Raw genomic sequence first — 22,809 nt, 5'->3', positions numbered from 1 at the left:
ACATCTGATATATCTGTTGTAAACCCAAACATTATGAATTCTAAGAGGAGATACATCTCATTTGTTAATATCTACCCACTGAAAAAGGGTATATGTATTTAAAGAATTTTGACAGGAGTGGACTTTGCCATTAATGAAAGTATATTTCTTCCTAATCTTTCATATAATAGCATAGTTAGGTAAACATGAACCTGGATTAACTGTTCTAAAGAGAAACAGTCAAAATATGTCATGTTCTTTTTTTTTTTCTTCATGTTTTATCTTGCTGGAAGGTTTGCAAATAGTTGGTTAGTCACATATATCATTTTACCATCTTTGAATGGTTTCCACAAATTTTGTATCTTGAACTCAACTTCCAGACATAACCAGATCAGGCTAAGAAATAAAAGTGAAAGTGGATTGGTTTTGATATCAGGTAATATTGATGTTATTAATAAAACACAACTAAACATATGCTCAAACTACTTCAAATCATAGATACTGGAACCAAAGATCAATTTGCACATCAAAGTCACTTTTACTGATTCTGTTGAACTAATATTGGCCTACATTTGTTCAGATAGGACTATGTGATGGGTGGACACGTACATACACGTCAAACAAACTTTACGTGATGGTTTCTTTAATGCAAGCACAAAGAAACAAAAAAATCTTATAAAAATTAACAGGGTGGCTATGAAGCAGAAAGCCAAGCAAACTGGAAGGAGAAAACACTAGCTACGATCAAGAAAAGTAAATTGTCAGTGGGCTTATCATACATATTGTTGTCTTGTCTCATGATCTCTCTCTAGTAAGCTGGCAATATAACAGAGATCCTGAGCTAACATGGAACGTGCATGTTATTTAATGTGTTAGTATTCCACAATCAGTTTAGATGTATAGAATTAAATAGATCAGATTGGATAGGGTTAGTTAACGAATGGACTGATTAAGGAATCTTAACTGCCTAAGGCATTAGGCATGGAGGAATCCTTCTAATGTATTTACATATGTCTTAAACTCACTAACTGATTAGATAAAAACTTATAAATGCCAAAGGTATCTGCCCCAAGTGGAGCCACTGAGGGTATTTGCATACAAAGCATCAYTTCAAGGACAGACAAATTGATTTGTGGCAGCTGTGTGGTTAGTTAAAAAATAAAAAAATAAAATAAACAACAGATTAGGGTAAAATAGAGAAACAGAGAGGATCCAGAACTGAGGAGCTCCCATGACAAGAGCACTCCATGTAAATCTTGTTATTAGCTCTTGAATGCAACACATATCCAAAACATAAAGAGTGAAATTCAGAACCGAGGACCGGGAGGAATTAGCACTGATTTGAATATTGTGTCCCTAAGCATCTCTGGATCAGTGCCAGGGACTATCAAGACTGATTTCACAGCAGCCTGAGCTGACCTAGCTGCTAGCTGCCCTCCCTGCTGTCTCCAGCTGCAGGACCCCCTCCCTCACCCTGCGCAGGTGCTCGCTCCAATCACCTTGGAGCATGTTGAACACGTTCACAGCAAGCATTTTCAGAATACTAAAAAAAAACCCAAACTATTCTTTTTGTTCTTTCTGCCCATGATCAGTAGTTTGTTTTGAGATTTACATATTAAGTCTTGCTAAATAAGCCTCCTCTTTATTTTACTCTCCAGTTGCTCTGATGTTGCAGGAGGAATTTAGAGTTAATTAGGAGTAATGACAAAAATAAATACGGTAACTCCACTTTCCCAGAAGCAGCATATAATTATTAAGATATTATTAATATAATATATTTATATTAATATTTATACATTTTAAATTAAGAATACTTTAGTAAAATCTCTCACTAGAAACCATCAAGGATTTTTTTAACAGATCTGAGAAACTGCATGATGATTACAACACATAATTCATTTTTCTGATAATTTTTCAGCAGAGATGAAAAGTATTCCATAAATCTAATATGGCTGGACTATTAAGAGTAGCTGTCTCTGCCATGCATATGAAATTGTCTGCAGTGCATCACATTACGTTTAATGCACTTTTTAATTTTTTGACAGAACAATGTAAGTATGAATGATCAGCTGTTCATGTTTCTGAGCAGGGATGAAGGATACAAATTGTTTTGGATTTCAATAACCARCTTCAACATGGTACAGCTCCCTGAAAGGCAATAAGAAGCTGATAAAGGTTGGTGAACTGCAGAAGGTATATTATACACATTTTTTTTCAAATTAGAGTTCTAAATACCACCTTGATGATACTTGCAAACATGTTTATTTTGATACGTATACTTATGCTATTGATTTTTTAATCACAGAGCTTTGCGCAAAAACAATCTCCCCAGAATATTTCATGGCTATGAATCTCCAAGAAGTTTCATGGAATGCTGTTCAAATATATTTGCATCGAAAAATTCTACTACTGACTTAGGAAACAAAAGTTGTAACTCCTGAAAAAGATTAGCAGCTCCTCATAGTGCATTATATAAAATAGTCAAGGACATAATTTAGAAAAGGAATTTATGAACAAAAGACAAAATGGAAAAAGACAGATAGTAAAGAAATGTGAGGAAAAAATTATTGAAAAAAAAAAATCAGACATTAAATATCAAGGAACCAAATTGTGGAGTTCCATGGAAGACAAGAGTCTCTTACAACAGAAAATTCAATTTCTTGCTTTTGAAACAAATAATTAGAAGCTCAATTCCATAAAGATACTTTGTGAAGATATGAAGTTGTCATTTGGAGATGACGTGTCCAGCACGTGAAAATTGGGCCATAATTTTTGGTGGGTGGAATAAGGGACTGCACAGCTTAAATGCAATGTTAGGACTTATCAAGATCCTTAAAACAATGTTTAAGCTTCTCCCTAACATTTTAAGTGACTAAATTCCTCTGCTAATAAAATCCAAACGGTATTTCGGTCAGCTTGCAGGCTTCTGTCAGCCAATATTTCGTTGGTGCCTAATTCTCCTCCTACACCGTGTGTGGAGCAAGAATTTCGCTCCAGCTATTCCTTCTAGGGAAAAAGACAATTAAAGGCAAGGCAATGATAAGCCAAAATCCCCATCTTACTTTAATGCCACGTGTCTACAGAAGGATTAAGGTTACTACTTTACACTTCCCATCTCTGAAAATTTTGACAAAGGATCTTTTTTTGTTTGCTCTAGTAATACTCTTTTTTTTCTCTAGTTTTATACGTATGCAATATGTGAGCTTGCAGATTTTTATGAATAGTTCTCACTATTGCAAACGCCAGGCCAGTATTAATTTGACTGTCTACAGTTCCAGAAGTTGTGCAACTCGCTAAATAATACAAAGGCATGCTCATGGATTTAGGTTTCTATCTCTTTGAAAGCTCATTTTGATGTTTATTTTTGATTAATACTGACACAAATGATTCCTTTTTAAGCAGCAAATCTCAGCTTGTTCATAGTGCATAAAGTAAACTCACATGAACTGACCTACAGGGCATTAATTAGGCACAGACAGATTATTTTAGTAAACATAAAAAAATCTCCTTGGCTTAGCTTGGCCTAAGTGAAATAGTTCAACATACACCCACCTAAACAGGGGCATGTGAGAGAAGCATTTAGGATTACAGAGCTCTTCTTTCCATTTCCTCTGCCTCTCTCTCTTAGCTGATAGTCCTAGCAGGATATGCTAATGTTGTCATCATCACACAGCCCCCTGACTTTGCCTTCAGGGAAGAAAAAACACAAGCTGGAGTGAAAGATTTCTCTCTGAAAGCCCATTTGAGAGGTCACCTGAGAGTAACAAACAGAACTCCACTGTGCTTTCTGGCTYGGAATATTTGCAAGTTTATGAAAGAACCACGGAGATATACAGCAGGGTATGGCTGAGCCATAGCGTTTTCATTAGAAAACATAGGAGGGTCTAGGGAGTTAAATTCAAGGACTGAATAGAAGTCGGTCAAAGCTGTGCGAGAGAGGGCCAGGAAAGCAAAAGGCAGCTGGAGCTGGGCTGGTTTCCAAAGGCAAAGCAGTGGTGATTGATGATTAACAAGAAGACCATATAGTATCTTTGCATTTGTTTGAGGATTTTGTTATAGGATATTAATTAACTATTTATCGTGTGTGAGTCTACATGTGAAAAATATGCTTAACTAGCATTAGGTTAGTATTCATTGCAAATCAGGCAGCTTCCCAGGTTATTACAGGGTGATGACTCTTCAATAGTCTTCCAAACACCAAATGTATTCCTAAAAGGCAAGATGTCAGTAACATTGACAAAACATCCTGCARAGAAGTTAGGCTTGTCAGCATTTCAGTACTGGGCACCAGGGTTCCCTGCTGCAGTCTAACACATCGATGCCTGGGAGCCAGCTACCTGCCCTCTCGTTAGCACGAGGGCACTCGCTAGCGCTGTCAACAGTAATGAAAGTGACAGGGGACTGCCTGGGGGATACACGCCGCTGACAAGGTGCCCTTCGCTACCAAACAGCTTGCAACCACTGGGCTGTCCAACGAGTGTGATAGGGGCAACCTCTGACTTCAAATTGCCTAGAGCTATTCTTCTTCCTCCTATCTTCACAAGCGTGATGTCTCCAGACATTGCTTTGCACATGTTGTACTTTTTCTTACAAATGCACCTCTGGCCTTAAAACATTAATCGAACTGTATCCCGGTGGTGATTAATGAGAAAGCTCTTTCACGCTAACTCAATTGGTTTGATTCATTTTGTAAGCACATCATCTCTTTATAGCTTCATTTGACATTAACAACAGTGTGTTTCTGACAAGGATTGTATTGCAAGTAAAAACACCTTTCCAATTAAATGCAAATTTGGAGACCAGAATAGAATGAATAGAATAGTATTCATAGCATAACGCCATTGCAATGGGTTTGTAAACACTCTCCTAACATCACAATGCTGTCAGCTCAGTGGATTTATAGCATACTGGAATGAGACTCACCAGAACAAATAGGTTAAAGCACACAAATAGGTTGCAAATGATTCACATTTTGTAATGTTTCGAGATACTTTGTCAAATTCTTTTCCATGCTACCTGGACTCTCCTAGTGTTTTTGGCATCTTCTTGTGCTTCAGGTAGGCATGAGCTAAGGCATTTGCTGAATTGTTCAATTATATTTCATTTGCAATGTTTTGTGGAAGGGAAATAATTTTGTCCTGGCCTTTCTGATCCCTTCCAAAGTGAAGTTTTTCATTTTTCAGGCTTTTGTTCTTCTGGGAGAATGAAAACAAACACACAGAAATGTCCCATTTTGTAATCTTGTCTCTGCCACTAGCTCAGTGGGTGGCTTTAGGCAAATCACTTTACATAGAAGCTACCGGGGCCTTTTCTAGAGAGGAGGAAGGAGRTCTGGCCCTGAAGAACCATTGTTTTGGATGAAGGCCCTTTGCAAAAGTTCCTTTCCCAGGAAAACAAACACTTAAGCAAATTGCTCTGTTTTACAAGTTGAACTTTATACTCAAAACTCAAGTGGGTTTGAAATTTACTTGAAGAAAATATAATTCAAAACTTCAAGGAATAACTAAATGGCTTTAGCTGGGATGAATGTGCTCCACAGTAATTCTACTGTTAATGAATTTAACTAACCCCTAAAGATTTTCACATCAGAGCAGAGTCAACTGATCTAGTTGAGCTCATTCACGTTTTTTTTTCCCTTTCTTTTCTTCTCTTATTTGTTTTGTCAGGTGGAAGAAACTCTACAGAAAACATTATATGCCTATTATTTCAAGGAAACTGTTAACTTTCTGAACAATTGCCAAATTTAATAGATCTCTCCACAAATTGGTATTTGTCCGTAATGTCTTTTGAGGGTGCTGCTTTCACAATAGCCAGAAATTGAAAACAGCCCTTGCTGATATGGAATCGCATCACGTGATATAACGACGTTTGGAAAATATGCTATACTGTATCTTGTGTTTCATGGTTATATTTAGTCCCTTACCGATACAGTCCTAAAAGGCAGCAAAAAAGACATAGAGGAGCTATGCTTTCTCTTGCTAGTGAGGAATGGTTAGATCCTTACATGCCTTATATACACACCTGAGTACTGTATCTTTTAATGGAAAGCATTAAACAGAACAAAACAAAAAATCCTTCTGCAAACTTTGTAACAAARGATTGCTATTGTATATACAAAAATACAATTTTGAAAATATTATGTGTATCCTTATCAAAATAAAGTATGATAGTGCAGACCTTGCTCCAAACTAAAACCTGTCAGTATCAGTATTCTCAGCAATGATTTTCTGAAAATATAATGTTTTCAGGGTATACTGACAAAATTTATATATTGCATTCATATCTCTGAAAATTTTCCTGGTCTCCCTTTGGGTACAAGAAATTAATCTTAAAAGAGAGATAACTGAGTGAATTCTCTATGCTTACAATATCAATAATAAACATTCCTGAATTAAAAAGTAACTTTCATCTGCTAATTTTCTCTGTATGAAACTGAAYAAACTTTATTAACACGTTGGCATGTAAAAGGGACATGAACAAGTGACAGGACTGGATCAAGGACATATGGTAGGTCAGCAGTACAAGTAAAAACAGAATCCCATAGGATGTCTGGCAGTTTCACAGTTGCCATCTTTTTCTAGAATTTTACTTTAACAATCAAATATTTAAGTTAGATRTGGATGATTCCCTTTTCTGTTGCCCCCCTGCGAGAAATATTTTGAATTCCAATGATTTCTTTCTTTGAGTGCTAGCTGTGTTTCAGATGGTAGATTAAAGAAGGTAACCTAGAATGAGAGTTAAATCTAGGATCACAACCTCTGAGCCTCATCGTGCTTGGAGAGCGTTGCCCCACTCACAGGAAGACTGGTTGTACTCTTGTAGAAATCCTCCTTCCTTCCTTCTCCGGCTCAGATAAACTGGCTGTTCTAAGTCAATGCAATTCAGTTAACTCCCTTTTATGCCACTTTCTTCCTGGTCCTCTTAAGGGTGAAAATGAAATGCATTCATCTAAATAGAAAGGTTCAGTAGTGATGCTTTAGTAATTGGCTCATTTGTTCATTAACATGATTGTATCTGGTTCTGCAACAGTGAACTGTGAAGATGCAGTGGTTTTCCTCTCTTCACCGCATTACAAAAAGACAGTGTGGATTAGATATGTAAAAAGGGGGCATACTTTTTTAGARAGCGAGAGATTTATACTCCAATTCTTCTGTAAAAAAAAATGGAACTCATTTCCCTGTTTCTACGATAAGTGAACTGGAGGTTTAGGCTCAATCTAGGAATGGACATTCCAGCTTCCATTAAAAATTTCCAGTTATTCTGGAAAAATTATACTTCTTTCCACCTTTTGAAAAACTGAAAGACCCAAGCAGTCTATTTTGAAACACCGCTGATACACCAGTGTCCTACACGTATGGAACAGTTTAAGGGACTGTGGGAAAGTTTAAGAGACTGATATTAAACTGTTYTGAATCTCATAAGGTACCTTAAAAAATCACCACCCACAGAGTCCAGTAGGCTACAGAATGGGCAGMAAAGGCACCTCTGAGCTTTCTCTTGATTTTATACATGGTTTCCTAGCCCTGTGATTTTCTTATACAAATTGATATTGGTAGAATTGTTTATCAATTTGATATAATTTTCCTTTCCTATGTAAGAAGATTGGAAATTGTTACATATAATTCTGGCTGCAATTGCTTCTCAAAGGTTAGCGTTCCATAGGAAGAAGAGACATCATACCTACAGTGTAACACTGTATCTCAAAATATCATTAGAAAATTTGAATAACTGAAAATCCAAATTTCTCTATCTTTTTTTCCTCTACTTCTCTCTTCACATACCTATCTGAAGAAGGTAGATCCAGAAACTGGAAGCTATGATTTAGTGAAAGACAGACTTTCAGACACTATAATTCCGAATACATGCAATAATGTTAAAAAGTGTTTTACAGAACAAATATGTGTACAACAARAAAGAAAAGCAGTAACAGTGGTAGAAAATAAGACTTATGGCTTCAAAAGTGAATTGAGAAGACTCACAGTAAAAAAATTAGCCAAAGGTACTGAAAGATGTTTCTTTTGACTTAGGAATTCCCTGCACCACAACTCACTGGAGAGTGGCAGGGTATCCTGGGAAAGTATTGCTATACACCTTTTTTCCCCTCCCTTTTTTTGTTTTCCTTCTTAAGCTTTTTCTTAGACATCTCTTCTGCCATAGACAGGATTCTGGGCTGCAGATCTCACCCAGAGCACAGGGCTTTTGCTTTTAACTGTGTAATCTGTCTACATTAAGGTTCTGGCATGAAACTTTCTTAATTAAAAGTAAATGATGTATTAAAACTGGAGAAGTATTAGAAATTCATGTAATGCAGATCATTTGCTTAAATATGAAAAATCATGACATCTTATTAGCTGTAATTAATATGACAAAACTGAGTTAAGCTGCTTTTCCATATATGCGTGGAGGGTGTGCACATGTGCACCTGTGTGTGTACACACTTCATTTTGACTTTATTTAATAGTTCTCAGAGAAATGGATACCTGTAAAGTAGGTGTAATTTCACTAATTTATATAATACCATGCTCTTCCATACCATAGCTGATATAGAGACATCTAGAAATGTTTGTATTTTAAGCAGTGGCAGCTCTAAGGCTTTTTAGATCATAGGAATCTCAACAGAAAATTTTGGAGCAGACTGTGTGTGTGTGTGTGTGTTCATAACACAGTGGAGTTTAAAAAAAATAGTACTGTAAAAAAACAAGGATAAAATAAGTTACTAATTGTTGGTATAATACTGACAATGTAAAACATTTTGTTATTGTACACTGGAAAAGAGAAAAAAAAATGGCCAATAACTTAAGGGCTGTTTTCTGCACTGTCACGTGACAGTCTGCTAATTTGGGGGTAACCAGTGAAATACCCTGAGTGCTTCTGTGCGGGCACCATGTACTTCCTGTTTAGGGGAGAACTGCTACTGAATGTACTGTTTTTCCACATGTTTCTAGGGCGGCTATGCCGGACATCAAAAGTCTAAAGTATGGATTAATAATGTAGCTAATATGTGTAGTTCTGTTATCTGTAGGATAGACTTTCAGTGATATAATACTATACTTCTCCAAGTAAACCGGATACAGTTGCCAGGACAATAAGCTTTTGTTTCCTTTTCTAGAAGAACTGGGACTTCTGTAATCAATATTTCATGAGAAAAGGCTCTAATCTTAGCAATGGGGTCTTTGATCTCATATGTACATAGGGAGATACCATGAGCTGGGCCAAAGACTGTTTCAAGTAGGATATCTGGACAATTCAATAGTGAAGGCACTGAGCCTATTGCTTGAGAAGGTGAGTTCCAGCCACTGCTATGTGACCTTAGATAAGTCACCAACCCTCTGAGTCGTGTTTCTTCATTGCATAAAAAAGTAGACTTTTTTCTGTCTTGCGGAGTAATTGTGCAGCTAAATTCATAAGAAGTGATTGGAAGASCTGTAGTAGGTGCCATGTAGGCACAGAACGCTTCAGTAAGGAAATAGAAATGTTAACACTAAGAAGCACTGTGCTAAACTAATGGCTATTTGGRGTTAATGTAGCTACTTCATTTCAGTGATGAAAGAACTGTGCAACATTACAGTGACAAACTTCTGTTTTAAATTCCATGTGCCCAAGGCTTAAACTGTGAAATTACTGTAGCCACATCTGCAGTGCATTTAACCTAAGAAAAGCCACAAAGTATCTGCTGTTCTAAAATAATGTTTTAAGAATTTACATGGGTGTAGAAGGATTTACGCAATGTGATTGATGTCTAACTTTTAATACCCACTTTTCACTTAACAAACATTCACATACTGTTACTTTTAGTTTAGTTGAACTAGATTAGACAGGACTGAAAAATGCTTGAATATGTTTGTTAAAGTCTCAGCTTGTGTTTTGTGCTAAGTTGCTCTTTCCACTTCTTTTTGCCTCTCCTCAACTTTTTAAATTCTCAACATTTTGTTGCRGAATAGGTCTTTCTAATTGCAATTAGGTAAGGATCTGTCCACTTTGTCTTCAGCTCAGCCCTCTAAAATCTTTAGTGGTCAGTCAAGGGGGTAACATTCTGAGTCTGAGGCTTCTCCAGATCTGGTTGTTCTCAAGTACACATAGTAAGGATAAATTGTTCAAAAGTAGCAACCAGTTAGGAAATTAGAAGAATTCAAAGAATCCGAAAGAACAAAACAAGGCCATAAGCGTTATTTTATTTAGGGACAAAAAAAGTCATTGGATTTTTCTTCTCAGACCCTATTTATGTGCTATGTCCCAAATTGTACCAAAGAAACATTTCACTTCRGTACTGAGGATAAGTTTATGGGAATGAAAATTTTGTAGAGAGATAATACTGCAGTCTAATAATATGAATTCTGAGGAGCTTTTMTTGAAGAAGTGTTTTTTAAATGTATAGTATAATCATTACATAGAAAATTGCATTACCTAAATASTAAGTCAAAATTTCTTATTGTCACTGTGTGTCTTTTGTTACGGAAAGCCCTAATATTGCAATGAACACAAAAGGGTAGGATACTGACCTCTTCCTTGTTCTAATATGGGTTACATTTACCCTTACAAGTCTTTAAGGAAATATTTTTAATGGGACCTAGTGGAGTTCATAAAGAATGCTATCTTAGAGCAAACAGGCTTTTCTTTAAAATTTGAACAACTTTTTTTTTTTTTTTTTTTAATGACAAAGAGCTTTTCTATTTTTCTTTAAAGAGTCTTACTCTTGTTCTTACTGGAAAGCTGAGGAAAATAACATGTGAGGTAAGAAAAATATTTTTTGCTGCTTTTCAAATGTTTTCATACTAGGTAAAGTAAATATGAAAACAGGGAAGAAAATGTTGCTCATTATAATAAATTTTTGGATAACTGATACGTATGAAAATGGAAAAAAATCTTGATTATAATAATTCTTATAACAATAATAGTAATAGTCCTGAAATATGTTTATTATAATAAATATCTTTCCTTTCAYCTACAACTACCTAAAAGAAAAATATATAAACATATAAAACACAAGACTTTGATATGTRGTAAGCATTTTCATCTCATTTTGAAAAATTTCCAATATTTTAACTGTGACAGTGCAAGCATCTCTCACAGACATTGTCTTGAGCCTCTCCATGCTGTATTCCCATACCCAGAAGAATCCCAGTTACCAGAAAAGTKATTCTGTGTGGGGTCATAGAAGCTTGTATATGTGGACAAACTGAATAATAAAGAGCTTAAGAAATTAATTTTCATATTCAAAAATCTTCRGAGAAGAAAGCATAGCAGGCTATAGACTTGTCTTCCATGGAGCGGTCCCATTACTCTGAGTCGCTGAAACAAGATGGGAAGGGAAAATCATGTTCCCATGTCTTTCCCTCTCCTCTGTGATGCGAAGATGGACGGGATAACCTAATACGCCTGTTGCGGCACTGTGACAATGTCTAAAATCAATTACTCTTGTGTGAACTGTCCCCCTGAGGTGGATGACTGCATTTCTTAGAGCCGTTTTACTTTCCAAAGAGTTTCTCTGGTACATCCTGGATAGGTCCAAAATTCTCTGGGGTAGAGACATCAGGACTGCACATCCAAGGAATATTGTTTCCTGGATAGGAGCCAGAYTTGATTTCTGGTAATTTTTCAGCAACTCTGGCTCTTGAGAATATTTTTCACCAAAYCAACTTGCGCTGCTAGCAGCTCTTTATTCTGTACCACAGTCAGCATGTTGTCTAAACAGACCATTATCCCGAGCTCTCGCTCACAGAAGGCTGCTACCATGGAGCTGACAAGAGGCCAAATGGTAGGCTGGAGAACTGCCAAAGTTCTCCTTCCCAGCAAAACGTGGAGGAACCTTTGACACTCTTTCACCAGCAGGATAGGAAGAYATCCTTCAGGTCTAACCCCGCCATCTAGTCGGCCCACGTTGAGGTGTCTCTTAGGAGATGGAGCCCTTCATCTTGCAATGCAAGTACTGATATGCTACCCTGGCATTCAGTCCTTTCAGATTTATCACAGATTAATACTTCTTCCTTTGTTCTTTTGGGCATCAGGAACAAATTGCTTGCACATGTTGTTTAATCTGAGAGAATTTTTACCACTGCTTGCTTTTCCATGAGAAAAATTACCTTTTCTGGTACCAGACTCTTGTGTACAGCTGAGAAAATTATTTAATATTATATGAATGGAAAGGATCTGAGAAGTAGGTAAGTATCTGCCAACTCCATGTAGAAATTGTACCTGTCTAAATTTTACTGAGGGCCTTGTTTTTATGGACTCATACATCTTTGTGGCCATACATCTTTCATCTGTTTCCCTGATCGTTGGAAGAGCAGACCATCTAGGCCTTCTGAGAATTTCATACTTTAGAGAGAAAATTTGCTTGTACTAACTAGAAAGTATAATGTTACATTGGCCATGACACTAAGTTATGAGCCTCTGTTTTTCCACACAGAACAGACTACTTATCCTGGTTTGTAGGTAGTCCAGTTACCTGAAGTTTAACAGCAAAAAAGGAAAAGAGAGGGCTAGAAAATTGGTTTTCTGTCCCACAAAGAAATAAGATTAAAAAAAGGTCCAAAATCAAGATAAAAGTCTTACACTATACATGTCATTATATTAAAATAATCCAGCTGTTTGTGGTCACGTGGATTATTTCATATAAATTTTTAGGTTTATTTACTTTTTACTGTAAMATAAAGTTAAAAGTATAATTGTCATATATATTTTTGTGCAGAAAAATTGAAGTCAGTTGCAAAATCCTCTCTTGGTTTCCATTTATGGAAAGCATTCGTTTAATCACGGTTATTTTCCRTTGAGGAACGGCCTCCATAAACAGTTTTTATTTAGCCTTGCTATGGAGTGATAAAAGAACTTAATTTTAGACTGTTAGGTGCATCCATGAGATGGATAGGTACACAGAATACAGAGCGGTTTCATAAATTAAGTAATTGGTAGTTCATTAAGTTTGGTGGCTTCAGGGGTCCCACCATTCTCATTCCAAGACTTTTCCCACCATACATCAGGCAAGGCTCACGACAAGGCGAAAATCTGTTGCTTCTTCTCTTCTTTTTTTTCTTTYTTTCTTTTTTTCCTTTCTTTTTCTTCTTTTTTTCTTCTTTCTCCCAAGAGATCTGAATTTAGCAATTAATCTTACATTGCTAGATATTTGAGAAAGCTGATACTTTGCAGCTGAACACTGCTACTGTTGGTTTCTCGCTACCTACACTTCACATAAAATGATCTTTCCTCRTGCTATCTCCCCACCTTTCAATTCCGTGTAGCAGATGATAGATACAAGCATTCCCCACTTGTCCACCAAAAGAATAGTGTAGGACTATCATTTTCAGCACTTCTGAATTTTTTGTTCTCTTGTACACTAAATAATTCAGTTATGATTTGCATCAAGAGCAGCAATAAATAAAGACTACATTTGATTATCTAATTGGAGTGCAATGGAAGTATAAGCATGCACCCGTACTAAGTATTTATACTCACAGTTAGCCAGTTTTATATCTAAAATTGGACACCTAAATTTTCGCACATCACAACCAAAGACATCCTAACTTGCAAATAAATCTGATAAGTGGTAGTGTATATGAAATAAAGATTATTCCTACTTCTGCTCTCTAGTCCTGTTGCTATTTTCTCTATCCTAGTGCTCTTAATGACCTTTTTGGTGTCTCTAACATCCTGTGAGAAATAAACWAGATGATCTTTGCTTCATTTATAGAATTCCTGGTTTTATATTTTGCATCTGTCCAGTACATCTAGGGTCTCAGATTTATTWTTGTTATTATTATTATTTCACAGGTCTGGAAAAAAGAYGGTGATGTTGGAATTTCTCCATGATTCCCTTCTCTGATCTGTTGTTTGGACTATCATTGTTATCGGACAGTTTCTATTCAATAAATCTACTGTGTCAGCCTCCCCAACTCTGATTTTCTTGGACATGACCTTCATTCTTTTATATTTCACAACAAAGGACTCAGAATAATCTTGCTCAATATGAGAAGTTTACCTAACAGAATTGATTATCTCAGAGGTCTGCTTTCTTAAACACAGCTGCAGTTCCCAGCTCTGCCTAAAACATAGTTTGACAATGGCAAAGCAGACAGTGAACTTAYAGTACCTGGTTACCACATGTTCAGATTCTGATCTCCACAGAGGAAGCTCTGTTGTTAACATGGAGGAAATTTTAACATCCTCTATATGATTTTACATACTGCTGATATGGCCAACCTTGTCTACTTTGCAAATGAAGTGTATCTTCATAAAATAAAATAATGTGGCTTGCATTTTTTCAAGTTTTATTTTTAGTGCCTATAGGCACTATTTTAGTGCCAGTGTATTTCACATTTACATCTACTACATGTAAAAAGTTCTTTTTTCTGCAATAAGCTTAGGAAATTATCTAATTTTAAGKTGTGAAAATAGATTTATTCCTCCTGCACATGGTTAACCTTCCTTTACCTTTGACTGCTTATCTGTCCAGTAACTAAACTCTGCTACCTGAGCATCTGCACAGGTCTACTAGAATTGTCTCTACCATTAGCAGAGAGTCCTAKCAGGGCTTATTACCTCCACCAGAGAAAAACAAACCTTAGAGCCAGCTCAGTTTTGGAAGTAGCAAAGTGATGTTTATGCAGCTCTTTACCAAATCTAGTTAAATGACTCTATACCACATTCCCCAGGGAAAAAAGAATAAAAAAAGGAAAGAAACCACAACAACAGATGGGAAAAGAAAAACTCAAGCCAAAGTAGTCTGTAAATTTAATTATTYCGTAAGATAATAATATTTGAATATTATAAAGAGATGCTAACCTCTTCTTTTAGCATGGCTTTTGAATCATGAGGTGGGGATTCTTCTAAARGCATTGAAAAAAGGATCCTGCTAGATATAGCTGCTGCTGTTGCCGCCACCCTTCTAGATCTAGGTGTGTTGGAGTGTGCAGAATTGCCTCGTTTTACTGTATTGGCTCTATGTGAGCCTTTATTCTCTCCTTACTGTGATCCTGTCTCACTGGTCCATTTTTCCAGACAGAGCAAATGCTTGGTCGCTCTGCCCGCTAACATACTCCATTTCCAGGCCAGTGTGCTTGTGCTTGTCTTTGCTGAAGTAGATCCACAGGAGATACCCATCCTTTTTTWAAAAACTTAATTCAGCTAAAGGTTTCGCTTCCTTCAGAGGGCAATGCCAAACTCTCTCTACTATGACTATATTAGAAGTCTAGACTCTTGCTTAAAGCGCCTACATTAGATGTGTGAAATTAGACAAAGCAAACAACCCAAGTGTCTGAATTATTTGTATTGAAAAGGTTTCTCTTTCATGTGCTTGATGTGAGATTTGTCTCAATTAAGTTCTGCGCATTACTACTGTTTGTGATTGGTGCTCCAGAAGCAATGTAAAATATATAGGCTAGCTGTCTGGTCTTACTCTCATGTTATTTGTGTCACTGCTAAAATCAAAGTATTATTACTACAATATTTGCATGAAAGTAACTTGATATACACATTATTTACTTATTTTAATAAACAAACACTACAGAGCACAAAAACAGTACCTTAGCTTAACCTTGAGGGGTGAAGTGGAAGGTGCTTGTTCCCACTGGAGATTCAGYAGAGGCAAATCGGTAGTCCCTGACAGCCAAATTTTTCTGAATAGTGCTAAGAAACCTCAGAGTAAGTCTGAATATGTCAATATGTCAATGCAACTCTAGAATTCTCTCTAGGTCATGGAGAAAGGAATACTACTGAAATCCCCAAGACAAAAAGTAGCAAAGTCCCCACTGACATTTCTTCTTTAAAATGCAGTTGTTTTTCTGTTACAGTTAACTTGGTGATGTTCTGCATTACTGATATAAATGAAGAKCACAACTGATTTATTTCTCATTCATGAAGTTATTTCATTCCAAGTAAATGATTAGTCTCCTCTCAAACCAAATCTCACTTAAAATACTATCAAAAAGCATTATTTGGTAAATTAAACTTGCTTGTATTCATTTGTTTTTCATTCTTTCTATCATCATATTTTAAGAGCCCAGTATAATGACATATATGTATCTTTATCAATGTTTTCATTTTTGACAAAGATATGTACCAGAATATACAGAATGACAAATTTTACAATAGTACTGTCACAGGAAAACCACTCCTTTAATGAAACACCAAGAACTTTCCAGTACTCCATATAGTGACGGCATGCAGCCTCTTAACAGCGTAAAAAGGATAGTTGTGAAGCAAAACGTCACCCAAGACTTTTAGATCTTATATGGAAGAGTGAAACAGTCATTTCACAAAGTGGTTTCACAGTACATCTGCAATTTTTATATATCTTTTCAACCTTTTCTGAAACAGTTGTAGATGTTCTCATTGTTCATACACATAYCCCATCTTTTCCTTTAACCTATTATATTGCTGGCCTCAGTAACATCTTGTGGTACCAGTTACATAAGGRAATTACGTATTTCTTAAAGTTCTCTTTTATCAGTTTTGTGTTTACTGTCTTCTAGTATCATGAGATGGTCCCGTTCTTTTATTGGAAAAGGTCTAGGAAGCATCTGATTGAATTCTTAATAATGTTCACTGTTTAATACTTCATTGTGCTGAGCACTACAAAGCTTAAATTCTGGATTATGGCATATAGTCATAAAATTCATACATGTAGTCTTCCTTATTATCTGTTTGCTATATTTCAACACACATCTGGAAAACTTTGTATACATTAKTTACACCTGTCAAATAATACCTATTTCTTGGTATTGACTTGCTTTTCCTACGTTTTCATGCTGACAGGATTAAGAACCTCTAAACTAAACATCTTTGAAAACTATAGGAGTTATATTAGAGTAAAAGGAAAGTATAAACATATCAAGTTCCTTGTACTTAAACCTGTTTATTACCTGTACTTAATTACCCTGTAAATTAAGGAATTTGAAGGCTCATACCTGGAATCTGTTAATCCATTGTGTATTGAAAACAGTGAGACTACAGACATGAATACTGTCTCCTAATGTAGTAGTTTGCTGGATATGTTCCTGTAGTGTATAAAAAAAGAAAAAAAGCTAGGTTATAATTTATGTAATTATAGATAATTAAGAGTGGGAGACTGAAGCTGGTACAATATTTAACACTTTACGTTCTACAAGATATAAAGGAACAGTCTGAAGAAAACATTTTAAGACAATGGCTGATAATTTCTCAGAGATTTTAAATAACACCCAAGCTTTTTTTAGCTTTGTTTTTTTTTGTTTTGTTTTTTTCCCAAGCGTTTGTAAAGGAATGCAGTGAGGTGCTTTTCAGTGCTAGACACTGAAAAAGTCAGTGTGAATGATGTTCATTACATAGGACGGTATTTTTGATATTTGTCAGAACAGACAGTACTGAAGTATTTTACAAGACCTACCTGGTAATAATTTAGGGTATAAGAGAAGCTAGTGGCTGTCAACAGTTTCTGAAGGCACCAATTTTGCACTAATATAAACTGTGTACAGCTTACCTTAGGCTATTAATCTACCTGTCCCCAAATCTATTGTGTCGAAAGAGGTTCAAATTGGTTAAGAACTTGGCCTTTGCTGTACTGTTAGTATTGCCTGAGGTTTAAAGCAAAACAGAAAACTTACGATACAGCAAAATGGAGGAAAAATTTGAAATAGAGTAAGTACTAAGAAATTACATTAAGAAAAACAGGTTAAACATACTGATTTGCATCAGAATTCCTAGACTGCAGTGKTTTTTTCTAATAAAAGACAGCATAGAAGCAATGGTTAACTGAGTTGATTGCTAAACAGAAAAGCAATTATGAATAGTAACTAATACAGTAACAAATACAAATCTCCATTTAATAACAAATAACATATTTACTCTAAAAGGTAGTAAAAACATATCAGGAATGCACTTATGTTTTATTAGTATTGATCCACCAAGACATAAAGCATTCTGAGTAAAATTCTAAAGATTTAAAGCTGAGGTTCGGCGTTGAAAGCCTGTRTCCAGACACAGAAGACAACTGTCTTTCACATGGTCAGTGGCCACATGATTTTGGTTTTCTAGAGTGTTYGAACATGTAATACGCTTTTTTCTTGTATGGATGCTTTTGAACTTCATTGTTCCATCTTAAGAAAAGAAAAATAAAATAAAAAAGATTCTCCTCTAGAAAAGAACAAACTCAAAGAACAAACTCAAAGTATTTTGAACACAACAGTCACTAAATATACCATTAACAATTTTATTTTGTTAGTTTGGAAAGGAGAAGTGAAAAGGGGAGTGAGAGATGCTTTGCTGATATGTGAAACATTTTGAAATCTGATTAATTATTTCTCTTCGCTTTCCTCCTTTCATGATAGGGATGCTGTACGGGTGGATTCTCTGGGATTGTATTCTGGTCACAATGCTGTTACCATAGCAATGATGAATGTGGATAATTGGAGAGAACAGTGAAGTTGTTAAAACAGTTTACCTCAAACTTGGCTGAAAGCAAAAGCAAAGTCTCYTGTGTCCTGGTGAAAGACCAAGTCTGCATCTGCCGTGAAAGAGATCAGTTGTCCTTAGAGAAATAGCATCCCAGGATATACATCCATCTGTATGGGTTCCTGAAACATGTCCTCTTCRTATCTGTAGCTCTCTGACAGATATAAGAGATCTGAAGGTAGAACGTAATTAATTGTTACAAGAATCCACACACTTAGAGAGTAGATGCCTGGCAGACAGAGGATATGAAAAATTGTATTGTATTAAATGATTTAATAACAAGAAAAGCATTATGTTAAAGAAGGCCAACAGATCAATGGTCTTGCAGTTAAGTGGCCTTTTCTGAGAACAGTCCATGTAACATTTGAATGTTTTTCTCTAATCAAATCTGCAGAAACCGTGGACCCTTGATAGAAGAATGGAGGTACTTGATATGACAGGGTTCATAAGCCATGCTGTCCTGCCCAGGACAAATTTCTAGCAGAGTGGAAACCTTTACTTTTTTCAAAGTTAGGTGTGCATTCAGATGAAATAAGCTAGTTTAGGAGTTTCCTTAATCAATTTCTGATATCAATAAACTGACTAGTACTGATTTTAAAGTAAATATGGTAATATCAGCTGATGATTGTCACGAACCATACAGAAAGCAGTGGATAATGCATACAGAGATAAAAAGAAAGCTGCAGATTCTCTCTTTTGTTGCATTCATTATTTTAGGAAGAAAAACTTTAAGTAATATTTTTTTTATCCCCTAAGAACCTATATGAGGAGTAGAGTTGGGACCTGCCAGCATATAAAGCTACCCTTCAGAGGAGTGTTAAGAGCCAACATATAGGGCACTCTCCATTAAGACCTTATTGTATACCCTTCTGGATTTGGATACCAGCACAGAAATAGAGGGAATCTATTACTGCATTTCTTCTTTTTAAATGGCTGATAAAACTAAGAGCTAAAAAAATAAAGTTCATTGTATTACATGTGTTAGAGTTGTTTTTTCACAGTTAGACTGCTATTTCCAGGCTCTAGTATGAATAAATAGCCTGGGACTAATCAAAATTCATTTTTAGATCTTCTTCTTGTTTAGGTTTCTAGATAAACATGAGAGTAAGAAAATCTGGCAGAGAGAGCAAACATTCATATACAAACATAGCCTGGAACAGTGTTTGCATCTTTGTTTCAGATTTATRGTATCCTCATACTGCTGAACGTATRCTGTGACTAACTGCATAAGCCAAACACCTTACTTTTGATCAGATATTTTATTTTTCTTTAATCCTTGGCCATCATAGTAATATAATGGAAGGCTATATCCCAGCAGTGAATGAGAAGATAAATAATGACTATTACAATATCATATTTGGCAGCAGTGCCTAGGCGCACAATGTGTTCCTGAATCAATTTATACCACACTAAAAGCCTCTCTGGAGTGCACTGGCGAATCTATATTTATACAGGAACAGATCTCTGGTGTTTGCTAATCTCTTTGCATTTGAGTCCCATTGCAAAAGTCATAGCTTGTATATAGCCCAACAGAGTCTTCCTGGGTTCCAGTTCCAGTTCCAGGCAGTGGACRTGAGAGGCTGGAGTCACTCAAGAGCAGAGTTTGAAGAAGAGCCACGYTGGGATACAAATTTACAAGTAACATGAAGTCTGATTCTGTTGGGTGCTCAGCAACTTATGATCACTGCCAGTCCAAATTTGCCAACATAGGCTTTTTTACTTATATCAGTGATCTGTCACATTGCAGATATTGAGACTACTTGTGCACTTAAAGCAAAGCACACATGTAAGTATTATATGACCATGATATCACCTCTTTTTCAGAGTATTTAAARTGTTTTAGATCTTTTAAAATACTTTTAAATGATTTCTTCTATTCTTAAAGATTCCAAGATAACACAGATGGAAACACTGACTGTTACTGCACGTTTCTGGAGAAATGCAGGTGTTGACTTAATGGTTGTGACCTCAGATTCCAGGACACACTAAATACCAATGTCAGAACAATAACTAACTTGTTTTTAAGAAGAAAAAAATACATTTGATAGAAACAGAGTACATCCGAACATGAAAGTTACTCTTTTCAGGTGGAAATAGATGCTAAAGGCTCCTGTGCAGTGAGGTCCTTATTGCCATAGGTGCTAACAGGAGTCCAGAATTGTTTCGACATTGTTCACTAACTCAACAGATCTCTTTTCACAATAAATAGCTCCCCTGTGCCACTTAAAAAGGCCGAGGCATTCATTTAATTTCATGGCGAATGAGCAGCTTGTTATTTGGATGGGATAGAACTTATTCTCATGCATCAATTTCTTCTTTTCATTTTAAAATGTTTGAAGATGACTGATAAAAGATCTTTTGTACAATATTTAAATAACTCTAAAATAGGCTGAGTAAACTTTTTGCTAGAAAACATTTAGAAATATTAACCATTAAATTATTATTTCCAGTTTTCTTTCAGCTGATACTGTAACCATGCTCAATTTATTATTTTTTCTTTATGAACTTTTTGTCTGAGATCTTGAACTTCTGCAGGTATTTGGATTTATTTCTTCAAATGTTAGGATGGACTAGTCTCTAGTGCTGTAGAGAGGAATGTAAGGCTGGATCAAAATACCTTTTCTTTACCACTGAAAGCATATCCCTTAATCTCTGGCATATGGTGAACACATAAGCTTTGATTTTATTCCACATCACATCCTCCCTTTTTTAACACCCAACAATTTGTGTCATTGTCTGCATTTTGAACAGAAACCTAACAGGCACCTCTGAGCGTGACACTTCCAACATGAAAAATCTGGGCAAGTCACTGCATAGCTAGAGGAACTTACTCTAGACATCTTAGAGCAGAGACCTACTTTCAAATGTGTGAAGGAAGTTGCAGTCATGACAATAGTAAAAAAAAATAGAGTCAAAACTATAAGGGTTTGACAGAGCACATTCTTCTAGCGACCTTCTACTGATGTTATTGCACCTTCTAATAATCCAAAAGATGGGAAAGACTTAGTAAAATTTGTATTGAACAGTGAAAATAAATGTAATATTGACAAGCTCTTAGCTTTAAAAATTGCTGGATGCAGTAAGCTTTCCTAAATTTAGTCAGCTGCTATTTACTACCTGTCATATTTACTGTGAATGAGTATGCTTCTAAAAGAAATACACTATTTTAAAATGGTTATTGACCTCCTGATGGCTGGGTGCAGGAAAACCACCTACAAAATGAAGCACTGAATGTTGAATAATRCTGTTTCTCAGTTCGTGTAATAGGCTTGCTACCTCACTCTTCATTGTACACTCAATGTCCTTTGGCCCCAGATGTATCTGTAAAATAAATACCATAACAAATCCATCTCCATGTATAATTTCTAGAGGTATGCCGCATATCATTGCCACTTAGAATTTGACAGCAGTGACCAAATTTAGACATACCTTTTTTTTCAAAAAATGCAGATCCTACTTGAATAACCAGGAAAGCGCATTTATTATTTTACTAATATTGAACGTTTCAGCCAACCAACCAGACAACAAGATTAGGTTAGATCCTACATATTGATAATATTAATTTTGAATTATTGTTCAGTACAGATAGATTTTCAAGAGCTTTAGCTATAAATTACAAATCTTTACATACAGGAAGTTCAGGCACATCASTGGTGCAAACTTCACTAAGGTAACACAACAGGGCATTGGCAGAACAAAATCCYGGGTTGCTGACTGTTCTTTATTTGAATGAGCCTATAATGACAGTAAATAATGTAAATCTTAATACATATTATCTTATAATTACACAAAAATTATTTATGAATAAAGTTTTTTCGGTCGCTTACTATTCAGATGTATTTAATTTAGAGATATAGTGCATTTACACAGTCTTGAACATAACTAAGCACCAGTAGGCATAAAATAGCCTAGTTTATTATAATATTACTGAGTAGTATTTTTTTTCTTCTGTGATTAGCACTGTGTTCATAATAAAATACATATTTTTCTGCATGGATCTAGGATTCCTGGGGAATGTTGTTAACCCTACATACTGTAACAGAGAGAGTTTGTATGGCAACTTACAATCAGCATCTATGGATCAAGAGTAATTTGGTGTTAAAACTCTATCTCTGTGCACAATAAAATGCACACAGRAAAGGGAAATCACTTTTCCTCCCCTGGCATTTTTCTAGATAGCTGTTGCTGGGAAGTTTTGAAACAGATAAAGCGATTTTTGGTTTTTTTCTTGGCTCGGTAAATTTGTGACTGCCTCTCTCTCCTCCTTTCATAAGGAAATAAAAACAACTGTAYCAGGTCAGATCAAAGATCCATCTCTCCCAGTAGCTCCTTTCCAATGGTGAACAGTAATGGGTGCCTTGGGAAGAGTAATAAGAAGAGGATAAGCATACTGCAATATTTTCCCAGGAT

Source organism: Rhea americana, unplaced genomic scaffold (assembly GCF_003343005.1).
Source record: "Rhea americana isolate MKP2758 unplaced genomic scaffold, rheAme1 scaffold_26, whole genome shotgun sequence".
Lineage (NCBI taxonomy): Eukaryota > Metazoa > Chordata > Aves > Rheiformes > Rheidae > Rhea > Rhea americana.
Note: the sequence above shows the minus strand (reverse complement) of the source record.